The sequence below is a fragment of the Cryptomeria japonica genome, chromosome 6 (assembly GCF_030272615.1).
Source record: "Cryptomeria japonica chromosome 6, Sugi_1.0, whole genome shotgun sequence".
Lineage (NCBI taxonomy): Eukaryota > Viridiplantae > Streptophyta > Pinopsida > Cupressales > Cupressaceae > Cryptomeria > Cryptomeria japonica.
The window spans coordinates 80,274,492-80,287,627 of record NC_081410.1 but is presented as its reverse complement, the minus strand read 5'-3'; positions in this window follow the sequence as shown (position 1 = coordinate 80,287,627).

Sequence of the window (13,136 nt, the reverse complement as noted above, 5' to 3'; positions counted from 1 at the left end):
GTTGATAGGAATGTACCCTTGAGAGGAATCATTCGACTTATCTTTCTCATCACAATGAAATGGCATAGTAACAAGGTTTATGAGGTTTTGGTAAAATGAAGGTTTGGCATCTTTAGGATTCAAAAACTCATCTAAAGCTTCATCTAATTAATCTTGGCTATACTCATAATCAGCATAATTGCATACATCATCATAAATCTGAACATCTTGCAAATAAAAATCCGACATTTTGAAATAAAAGTTGCATAAAACTTAGACACACAATACAAAGAAACAAAGAAACACACTCCTTTTTTTTTTTTTCTTTTTCTTTTTTTTTTTTTTCTTTTTTTTGTTTTTTATGAAAATGAAACTTAAATGAAACACACTAAATCTAGATCTAGATCTAACAAATGCAATGCAAGAGAAATCAATAATAAGGATTCACGTCGGGTTCACCAAAATGTGTAGGGGAAAAAGCGAGACTAGGCTAACATGTCCTAATCCTACCTTTTGACACACATTATGGAATACAAAAGAGCCTAGAGGTATCACACAATTGGCTACTTCTTTTTGGTGAAAGAGAGAGCCATCGGCTACCTATTAGGATTTCTATTCCTTTGTTGTAATTGAAAGGTAAAATTATGCAAGTTCAATTCCTAACCCCAAAATGCAAGTACGAACTAATAACAAGATTGCAAAATTGAACTTAAACAATGGAAAGCTGTAAACACAAGGACAAGACAAGAATGCAGATGCATACCCGGAGTTAAAATCTGAGTGAAAATGTTCGGGACAGGGGCGTGGGCGACACTGTCTTGATTCTATTCCTGAAACTGCACCTGAAACTGCTGTTTTACAACCTGGAAAACTATCAGAAATGTTGTCTGTCAGAAAGACCAGGGTACCTAGCGCCCCTGTCCCAGGGACCAAGGTGCTTAGTGCCCCTGTCCTGGCAGGACTAGGGCACCCCACGCCCCTGTCCTGGTATTTTGCTCTAAAATTTGGTGTGAAGTTCTATCTCGGTCCGCTTCCGTCGGATCTGCAACTTGCGGCGTCGTCCGAATCCCGAAACCTGCACTTATATCTGAAAGGTATGGTGGGTGGCTATATAGGGTTTTGCCTTAGTCAAACCCCTGCTTTGGTGATTTCCACCTCCACAAATAGCCAAGTTGTATAACAGTAGTGTGTGTGCAAGATCCTAAAATGCAAGCAAGCAAACTAGAGCAACCTAGAAAGTAAACACTAATTGCTTGTAAATGATAATGTAAATGCTCCAAATCAAGATGCAAAGTGATTTAAAGCATGAATACAAATGATGTAATGAAGCTTATGCAAAGACATGAAAACAATATGAAATCATACCCAACCCCAAGGGAGGGGTACAAGCCAATCTTCAGTCGGTGATCCCTTATTGCTCTTCAATGCCTTCAAAGCCCTAAATGGATGAATGAAATTGATGGATACTTGATGGATGAATGTTGAATGTTGTTGAAGTCTTCAAAGATCTACTCTTTCGCTACATAGAAGGTTCCTAAAACCAAAAATCAGATCCTTTCCAATGAAGAAAGAGAGCTCTTATATATGAAACCCTAGGTCTTAATTTCAACTTTTGGCCGACCTAGAGATTGAATCTCCCGCCAATTTCTTGGGGTTAAGCTTTATTTTATGATTGGATCGCGCTCCTTAAATTTCGGGAAAAATGTCCGAGACCATGTGCACTCCGGGCGCCATGGTCCCGATAACTTTTCACTAAATTTTCAGGGCCGTCGGATATGATGATTTTAGAGAGAATCCCGAAGTTACAGGTGATTTCGAGATGTTTTGACCCCCGAAATCAAGCCCCCAAATTCAAAATAGGACCTAATTAGGGTTTTTGATTAAATGATGTATTGGAGGAATAAAATGAAAGGGGCACACTTTAATGAAAGGGCCCAACTTTATGATGTGGAATATGACGAAATAGAACCTTAGACCTAATTAATTTGATTATTAAGTGCTAAAGGGGAAATGCAATGCAAATGCAAAATGCGCCAAGGCGGGTGCTAAACTAGGTGTGAAATTGTACTGCTTTAGCAAGTGCGTACAATTTATGACATTACACTACTTGTGTTTATTGTCTTGTGAACATTATCCTTTGATTTTCTCATTCTTGGAGACATATTATTGTGATAACGTGCTAGTCTTTTTGAGTGTATCCTACCCTAAAGAAATTTCTCCTCATAAGGCATGTGCAATCACTCTAACATGGGGGCATACACTCTACTCAATGATCAGTCTCTTTTGTATATCTTGATACTTATATTACTTAGCAAACTTAGTCTTTGGCTTTGTAATTTTGGTATCGTTCTTTTCATGACTCATAGTAAGAGAACCTTACTATTTTGTAGTCATGGTTCTCTCTTTCTCTTTCTCTTGTGATGTCTCTTTTATCTTGTCATCAAAGTTGTAAGATCCTAAAGTCCACTGGGGGCTTGGTGTATCTTGCCTTCTTGGTGACTTGGTGAAATATTTTCAATGCAAACCCTTGTACTTTACCAAGAGTATGATTGAATTCATACTCTCGGTAAAATGGGGGCTAAATATAGCATCCTAAAATTGTACCCCTATACAATTTTGAACCCATTTGGGTCCCTACCTTAGCATTTGCACCCCTAGGTCTTCCTAGGACCTGATTATGCTCATATCACTCAAGTATGACTACAATTTTTAGCTTTTGCATCAACATGGCACCTTGTTTCATCCCTAAATTGGGGTAGGACAAGAGAACCACACCTTGGTCCTAATCAGGACCAGAGCGCCATGCTTTGGTCCTCCCTAATTGGGCCCCTTTTCAAACCCTTTTTTCCTTTTCAAATTTGAGCAGGAATCCTAGCTCTGTGTTGACTCATGTTGGAAAATTAGCAAGTTTTTTGATGGGCATGTCTAAAAGGAAGCTTTCCCCTCTCATTTGGCAATACACACACACAATACAAAAGAAAGCATGCATTATACACACATGAGATCAAGCATTCAAGAAATTGGGAAATTAATTAGTCTTCCTTCAAGCCTTGGAGTAGCAACAAAGTCAAGATTCAAGCATTGAAGTGGAGATTCACATCTTATTTTATAAAAGGCTTCATGAAACCCTAATCGCATGTGGAGACAAAGAAAACTTCACAAAGAGGTATATCATTTGGTTCTCAATCATTATTTAGCATCTCCCTCAAAAGGAGAATCTTCATTTAAAACAATTCAATTATCTTTTATCTCTATTTCATGGTCAATTTTGAAACAAGGGTTTAACTTAAGCAAGCCCATATTTCCCTTTCTTTATGTGTGCAAGAAATATGTACGGAGCTGCAATCTTCAGAATCAACACTATTTGTAGAGATGAATCAACCCCCTTTGGTGTGCGAAAAGTTTGAAGGACTAGGGCGAATTTCACTCCAGTCTCGATATTTTTGGAGCTTTTGGGGGGATCAAATCAAAATTTGCTTATATTCCTCTGATTCAGGTGTGTGCCTCAATTCAAGATTTGTAGCTTACTATTTTCATATTTTTACCTTCATTTTCAATGCTTTACCCTAATTTCAGCAATTTAACTCAAAAAAGAGGGTAAACAAATCCACCCCTTAAATCCAATCAGTATTTTTGGTCCTTATCATTGCTGGTTTGTGACTAAATCTATTGAATTAAACCCTCTTTTGATTGTAATAGTTCACTAAGCAAAAATTAGCGGTTTCCATCCTCCTTGTGGTGGAAACCTTAATTTTTCACCCATTACAATATGCATGGTGGGCAGAATTGGCAAAGATGAATGACCTAGATATTTATGGTTGTATACACATAAAATTGGCTATGAGTAATTTAATGATTATTCTTCTATTAAATAGGTAATTTGAAAAGGTTAATTTATTTAATTCATTTAATATTATTCTATTAATTAATTAAATTGAAACATTCTAATTCATTCATTCATTTATATCCCTTTCTTCTAAACCAATTAATTAAATATCTAATATTTAGTTATCTCATATCCACTATCCTATAGTCTCATCAATTAAATAATTTCTTAATTATTTAATCTTCCTTTTCCAACTCATCTCATCTCCACATCATCTTCTTCTTTTCCAAATCATCCCATCTCCACATCATCTTCTTCTTTTCCAACTCATCCTTCATGTGGCTAAGGATATTAATATTTTTAAATATTAATACATCATTATCTTCAACTTCCAAATCATTCTTCAAATAATGTGTACGTACACACGTTTCTCAACTTCCCTATATTTTCTCCAACCTTCCTACATGTTTGGAGGGAGTTGAGTCCACTTGTCCTCTTATCCCTAAATCTTCTCCAACTATCCTAGATTCTCTCAGTATTCATCATCAGTCAAGGTGAGCCTTCTGACACTTGGCTTCTCCTTGCACCTTTTCCTCCATCCTGTAGGTGTAGGAGGAACATCTTCCACCTTTATCTCTCACATCTCAACCTCTTGCTCATGGCCATCTAAATTGCAAGATTTAATCATGACCGTTGATCTCTACCACCTAAGCTTATGAACTCAAAAATCGATAAATAGAGGACCTAAGCCATTTTTGAAACTAATGTCTAATCTTATAGTAACTAGGAGTCTTAATCTTTACATTTTGTGAGTTCATTTGTCTAAGCATTTTTAGTTTTTTTTGAGAAAATTAGCATAAATCATTTTCATAGCATATTTTTGCATATCATATCATCTATCAGTCCATTCCACACTTACCATCTTGGAAGCTACCAGTGCTTGTATGAGAGAAAATCATGTGCAACCAAGAACAATGGGGTTCGGACACAATGAGACATAATCCATGAAGGTATAATCATTTTATTTACTTTTATTACATGTTGTTTCATTGGTTGAAGCTTGAGTTCCTATAGCTTTCATATATTTGCATGATGGACTAATCCATTGCGAGTAAATTCTAAGGGAAACTTAAGACGATACAATGGTAATTGCATGGATGTTAGAGAAACTATCCATGCACTCAAAGTCATTCAATCTCCCATGGTGGCTACACACTAGCATACCTATATTTTATAAATAAAATTTATGTAGACAATACCAAGAGATATGAAATTTAAAAAGTCTTTAGCATTAATTAAGTCCATATCATTAATCCATCATGACACTTCGAGATCCGAGTGCTTATGAATCAAAAGGATGGAGGACTTATATAACACATGAGAAGTCAATGTTTCTACAGAGAGTGAAGGAAAATGGTACATCTATTCAGGCTTAGTTATCTCTACAGAGAGGAGACGTTGGAGGTACAATGCGATAGACTGTTCGACATCGACACAGATGGTCAAGATGTGATTTGCAAAATAGTGGCGGGAGCCCTCGGTAATGATAGGCACTGGTACGATGGGCAGATATATGAAATTATAATGTGCCTTCTGGTAGATGTCCTACCATCCAAGGAGGCTTGTATCGAAAAGATTGCTGGTTTTGTTAGGGAGGTGGATGCAAACGCCATGGGAAGTGTGATTATGGAGGTGGAAGAAGAATGGGCCAGAATTTGGGACCATTTTTTAACACTATAGTCTATCTATCTGATGTTGATTTTCTTGGACTCGGAGGATGACACTCAGGTTGTTGTAGTGGCTCTTAAAGACAAGAAGGAGGAATTTATGTAGAATGTCTGGGAGGTGTTTTGTGTGGGGGTGAAGAATGATGATATGGATCCCTTCAAATGGATGATACGATCAGAGGAGAGTTGGCTCTCAGAGAGCAGCGTTGAGCGGGTGGCTTTGATCGGGTCTCAGGTTGCCACCATTCTAAGGCTCATGTAAAAGGGTCAGCAAAGGGGTCTGATTTTATAGCATATGTTATAAGCCTTGTGAATGTAGAGTGTCGTGTTTAGATATTTATAATATGGTTGTAATATCTTTTTAATAATTAATATAGGGAGCTATCCCCATCAAAGATAGTACTTTCTTTAAAAAAATAAAAATAAAAAAGTCTATATCATTAATATTTATTAGAATTCAATTTTTAGAATATGAAATGATTTGTATGCAAAAAAAAATAGAAGTTTTTTTAAAATCTAGATTTAAAAACATAATTTTATAAATTAGAAGTTTCCATTAGATCTAGATTTAAAAATATAACTTTTTAAATTAGAAGTTTTTTTACATCTAGATTTAAAAATATATTTTTTTTTACATTTAATAAATAATGATAATAGAAAGTTGCTCTTTAAATGTCGATTTAAAAATATTTTTTTTGTATTTAATAAATAATAATAGAAAGTTTCTTTTTAATTTAGATTATAGTCTTTAACTTATTTTTAAATTATCCGTTGTCTAGTCATAATAAATATTAATAATAGAAAGTTTATTTTTAATTAGGTTTTAGTCTATAACTTATTTTTTAATTATTCGCTATTTATCATTAAAAAAGTTGGGTGGGTGCCATTGTTTGTGGTATGCCTCTCGACGTAATAAGAGGGATCAAATGCTCTATTTTTAGTGTTCAATTTTTTAGCATGCACAAAATATTCAAATTACTATGTTTGAATATTACACTACTTTTTAATTATTACACTGATAAAAAAGTTGGGTGGGTGACATTGTTTGTGGTATGCCTCTCAGCGTAATAAGAGGGATCAAATGCTCTATTTTTAGTGTTCAATTTTTTATCATGCACAAAATATTCAAATTACTATGTTTGATATACAAACAATAGTTTGGAGAGTGATATATAGTGTGAGGATTGTGGACATAGTGTAGTTGCAAATAGGTTGATGAAGATCCAAAAAGTTGTAGATTTTATTATGTTTCTAAGTAATAGGCAATTAATGGTGAATGTGGTGTATTTTTCACCCTTTTGGGTTTTTTCCAAGGGTAAGTGCACCAAGATGGTGTGCAAAAATGGGGATATAAGTGGACATCCTTTTTTTGAAATTAGCTAAACCTAAACTTGGAGGAGCAATTTGAGACTCATCCACTCAAAATATGAAGATACTCAAAGATCAAAGATTGTAGTACTGTGAATCTAGTTCCCAAACTACTAATTTTTTTCAAAATTGGATAAGATTAACGGGGTCAAATCCTTCATGCACAAAAAATAAATCGTGATTTTTTCTAAAAAAATATAACATAGTGTCTGGCATGCACATCAAAAAAGTCATAGTTAGATTTAGTATTTTGACAAATCCTTTGGTAGAAATATAGTTAAGAGTGAGCACTAGAAGTTGTGTATTTTTTTGTAATTTTTTGTTGAGTATTTTTTTTATGATTTTTTCGAAATGGGCACATCTTGAAAATCAGGTACATGTTCATGCACGAAGCATAACTTGCACCAAAATAACCTAAAATGAATTTTATTTTAAGAAAGTGTAAAGAATCAAGTGCACTACAATAATATAGAATTGTTTTAAATTTTGGATAAGTAGATCAAAAGTTATTAAAAAAATGGTACACATATGTCTCTGAAAACTATGAAGACACTGGTAAAAGAAATTCAAGAATAATATGTTAATGTTGTTCAAATTTTTTTTAAAATATATGGTTAGAAATCTTAGAAGGTGGGTGAAATTATGGTGGCAATTTTAGAAATACCCAATTTATGAGGTGTAAATTGATGATGACAAAGTTGGGAAACATATTTGATAAAATAAAACACGTAAAAAAGGAGGGAAATGGATGGAAATCAAACTCACAAACCTCAACCTTGTCATCGAAGGCTATTAACGAGCCTAAATGGGGTAAAATGCGAACATGGTTTTTAAAATAAAAGCTCGAATGGGTTTATGAAAACAAAAGCGCGAATGGATTTTTAGAAAGAAAAGCCCATTTGTGTTTCTTACAACAAAAAACCCATACGAGTTAGGTTGACATAAAAACATTCCTATAGATACAAATATATATGTATGTATATAATATGTGTATATATATGTCTATGTATACATGTATGTAAAATACATACATACATACATACATATATATATATATATATAGTCTCTCAATATCTTAGCACATTGTATTCCCACCCTCTCTAAATATCTCTCTCCCTCTCTCCCTTAGGACCCCACCTGACCCCTAACAACATTATGTGACCCCTTAGTACACCACATGACTCCTTAGGAGCACATGATGTCCTAAGTGGTAATATGGCATCCTGAGGGGTCATATGGTGTTGTAACATATGTGTGGAACCATTAGAACCCCACATGACCCCTAATGACACCATATGACCCCTTAGCACACCATATGACCCCTTAGGACCATATGATGTCCTCTCAAGTCATATGGTGTCTTAAGGGGTCATATAGTGTTGTAACGACACCATATGACCCCTTAGCATAACATATAACCCCTTAGGAGCATATGATGTCCTAAGGGGTCATAGAGTGTCGTTAGGGGTCATGTGGGGTCCTAATGGGGCCACATGTGTTAGGACCCCACATAACTCTTAACGAAACCACATGAATCCTTAGGACCATATGATGTCCTAAGCCCAAGTCATATGGCGTCTTAAGGGGTCATATGGTGTTGTAACACGTGTGAAACCATTAGGACCCCACATGACCCCTTAAAACTATTGGCATTATGTGAACCGGTATGAGGACATAATGACATTGTATTTTGTTATTGATGTCAATATGTTGAAGAGGTGAGAACTAGCATATATGAGAATCAGTATAACACTGTGAACTGACATTTGTGCCAAAGTGAAGCGGTGTGCTTGTTCAAGGTGAACTAGCATATGGTTATGGGAACTGGCACATGGAAGTGTTGTATGACTACCAGTTGGTAGTCTCAACTTCAGGGTTTTTGGTTGAAGTGCTTCAAGCCTGTGTGGCTCAACCGGTGACTTTGTGTGATGAGTAGCATGGCAACGAAGAACAGATCGTGTTGCCACATAAGCCTTGTGCGTGTGAAGGATCTTTCATGAAGGAGATTGTTCCTATCTACGTCGGGAATGTGCGAAGTCTATAAATAGTGATAACGTATGATGGGTTATCAAGCGCTATGAAATTGGTGGAAAATGGATGATGGAGATTGGATCAAGACTGTTGCATTTAATGCAGTGTGCTCAATGGTCAGGATTGAACTATTTGAATTCCTTAACATAACAGGTTTTAGGTTTTAGGGTTTATGCTACCGACCTATCTGTTTTCCTATAAGGTCGATGTTGTGATTCTTTCTAAGGTTGTTGGCAAAAGTTGAGTGTGTGTATCCAAGAGAAGGGGTACTTGATTCTTGCCAGACCAAAAGGAGAGAAGTGGTATCTATAGAGTGTAAGTGCAGAAGGTGAAGAGGAGCTTAAGTGGATCTACATTGGCATTGAGTGTTGTTACTAGATCATTGTAATACCTGTTGATCTCTAACCACCTCAATAGTTGGAAAATCCCTTAACAGGGTAGCTCTAATCGGCTTGTTGTAAAACCTTTAACAGGGTTTAACCCTTATCTGGATGTTCTTGCCATCCCTTAACCAGGTGATCCCTAATAGGATCGGTTCCTAACAGAACCTATTGTATCAGTCTTTAACTGGACAAGGCTCCTAACAAAGCAAACTTCTAAAGAGTTCAAAAACAAGCTTGTGGGTATTCATCCCCACCATGGTTTTTCCTTGTTGGGTTTCCACATGAAAAATATGTGTGTCATGTGTGATGTCTTCTTCATGTGATGCTTTGTTGTTTTCTATCAAGCGGTGAATCTTGTTGATCTAGTTGCTCATATGTATATCTTTGATGGTAGATTACTTGTTCATGTATTAGGGTGAAATGGAAATGAAGTGTTAGAGTATATGAGAAGATATGTATTAATCGGTTTATTCTTGTCTCAGTTATTCTAGGTTTTTGCTAGTTGTACTCTGTTTTAGGACCTATGTTACTGTTTGTCTGTCAATGCACAGTGTCTGCTAACAAACCGGTCTAAGAGTGTGTTTTTGTCTGTACTGATTCACACCCCCCCTCTCAGTACCGGTTTGGTACTATTCTTTAATCATTGAGTTATCAATTGGTATCAGAGCATCCTCCAGGTCCTCTGTGCTATAAGCTTAACCGCTAGAGGTAAAGATCCTAGTCTAATGATGAAGAGGGAAGGTCCAAAGTTTAACAGAGAAAATTTTAGTATATGGAAAGACAGAATGAAGATATACATCAGAAGCATGGGTGTTCAACATTGGAGCTATGTTGAGAATGCCTATGTTGCCCCTACCGGTACTCTCACCAATGACCAAAAGAGAGAGATGCAAGAGAATGGGCAAGTCATGGAAGCCCTAATTAGTACTTTATCTGACATTGAGTTTATTGATGTCCAAGATAAGGCAAATCCCAAAGAGGTATGGGATACTCTTGCAAATATCTATGGGGGTGATGAGCATGTAAAACAAGCTAAGGAAGAAAGCCTTAGAGGGAAGTTTGAAGATATGCAAATGGTTGAAGGTGAGACCATTCAACAATATGGAATAAGAATCAAAACCGTTGTTGGAGATATCAAGAGTGCAGGTGGTAAAATAGAAGATTCCACTGTGGTAAGCAAAGTCTTGAGATCTCTATTGCCAGTCTATGCAATAAGGGTTGCTGCTATTCATGAGCTGAGATCAATAGAAAAGACTAAGGTATCCCTAGACTCCATCATTGCAAAGTTGACAGCCTATGAGCTAAATTGTTTTGATGGTAGTGTTCAAAAGACTGAATCAGCTTTTAAAGCTTCTACTGTACCATCCAGAAAAGGAAAAGAAGCTAGCACTAGTGGTGAACCAAGACAGAGCAGAGAAATGGATGATGAGGAGATTCGGATGGCATTTGAAGCTCTCCTTGCTAGGAAACTTCCTAAAGGAACCGGCAAATGCAAAGGTGAGCTACCTTTGAAATGCTTTTCTTGCAACCAAATAGGACATATTGCTGTAAACTGTCCTAATGGTGACAACAAGGACAAACTGGAAAGGTTCAAGAAATTCAAAGGAGGAAACTGGAGAAACTATTTTGTGGCAGTTGATGAAGGTGTCACAGATGAGGAATCAGAGGATGAAGAAAATGAAGATATTGTGTTTGTTGTTGTTAAGGAAGATGTGTCAGATAAGAAGGCTCTTGTTTCCTGGTTTGATAATTCCAATGAGTGGATCATTGACAGTGGCTATCCTCACCATATGACTGGTGACCAGAGCAAGTTTCTATCCTTGGAAGAGTATGATGGTGGTGTGGTTTGCTTTGGCAATGATGCACCATGCATGGTCAAAGTTAGAGGGTCCATCTCTCTAAATGGAAAGAGTAGTGCTGACAATGTGTATTGGGTTGATGGTCTCAGACACAACCTTCTGAGTATTGCCCAGTTGAATGACAGTGGCCTCACTTTGAAATTCAAGAATGGAGAATTTGTGGCCACCGGCATGCAGACCAAAGGTAACCTATTTTAGCTGAATGCAAATATAAGTACATGTCTTATGGCTAAATTTGATGATAGTTAGATATGGCATAGAAGGCTCTGCCATGTAAACTTTGATAACATTGTGAAGGCTAGTAAGATCAAGGCAGTTAGAGGGTTGTCGGTGATAAGCAAACCAGATAATACCTTGTGTAAAGAGTGTCAATTGGGAAAAATGTCTTCCTCAACCTTTAAAGGTAAATCTTTCACTGCTGACAACTTGCTTGATCTTGTGTACACTGATTTGTGTGGTCCTATGAAAACTAGAAGTGTGTAGGGTGATAGGTACTTCATGATTCTCATTGATAACTGCTCAAGAATGATGTGGGTCACATTCTTGAAAGACAAGTCTGAAGCCTTTGTAAAGTTTAAAGCTTTCAGAGCATTAGTGGAGAAGGAAAGCGGTAAAAGGATCAAGTGCCTGAGAACTGATCAAGGAGGGGAATTCACTTTCGGTGAAATCAACAAGTACTATGAAGAACATGGCATCAAGAGGCAATTGTCTGCCCCCTGGAATCCACAATAGAATGGCCTAGTAGAGAGGAATAACTAAACTATGGTTGAAGCAGCTAGAACCATGTTGATTCAAGGAAAGGTAGCTCAAACCTTTTGGAGAGAAGCGATGAGCACTACAGTCTACACAATGAACTGGGTACTCATCAAGAAAGGTAAGGATAAAACTCCTTATGAGTATTGGACCGGTAAGACCCCTATGGTTAGCTACTTTAGAGTGTTTGGTAGCAAATGTTACATCAAGAGGAGTGAACACCAGAGAAAATTTGATGTGAAATGTGATGAGGGAGTATTCCTATGATATTCCACCAAGAGAAAAGCTCTCAAGTGTTTCAACAATAGGACTCAGAGAATTATGGAAAGCATCAATGTAAGAGTTGATGAAACATCTAAGAAAACTGAGGAAACCGACAGTGAGCAAGCGGTAAATGAACCGGTTGTAACCTTTTGGGAACCAGCTGTCAGTCAACCAAGTACCAGTAATAGTGTTCCTACACTGATAGATGTAGATGGTGATACTGATGGAGATGAGGATGAAGAAGAAAACCAAGAGGAATCCATTAAGACTATTCCTTGGTATGTCAAGCTGAATCATGATCCTAAGCAGATCATAGGAGATAAGGATGCAGGAATTTTTACAAGAAGAAAGGTCAGAGAAAACTCATGTATGATCTCTGAATTTGAGCCTAAATCATTCAAAGAGGCCCATAAAGATGAAGACTGGATCAAGGCAATGGAAGAGGAACTTGATCAGATAGAGAAAAATGGTACATGGTCTTTGGTACCCAGACTGGAGCATAAAAATGTCATTGGTACCAAATGGGTTTTCAGAAATAAGTTGAATGAGGATGGCATAGTGATTAGGAACAAAGCCAAATTGGTGTGCAAAGGATATGCTCAAGAAGAAGGAGAAGACTATGGAGAAACCTTTTCTCCTATAGCCAGATTGGAAGGAGTCTGTATGCTTCTTGCATATGTAGCTTTTAAAGGTTTCAAAGTATATCAAATGGATGTAAAATCTGCATTCCTAAATGGTTTACTTGAAGAGGAGGTGTATATTGAGCAACCAGATGGGTTTTCCCTATTTGAAGATAGAGACATGGTATATAGGCTACATAAAGCCTTATATGGTCTAAAGCAGGCACCTAGAGCATGGTATGAACATCTACATTCCCATCTTGTGAAGATTGGATTTGAGAGAACAAGTGAAGACAACAATATCTACTTGAAGTTTGAAGGAGATT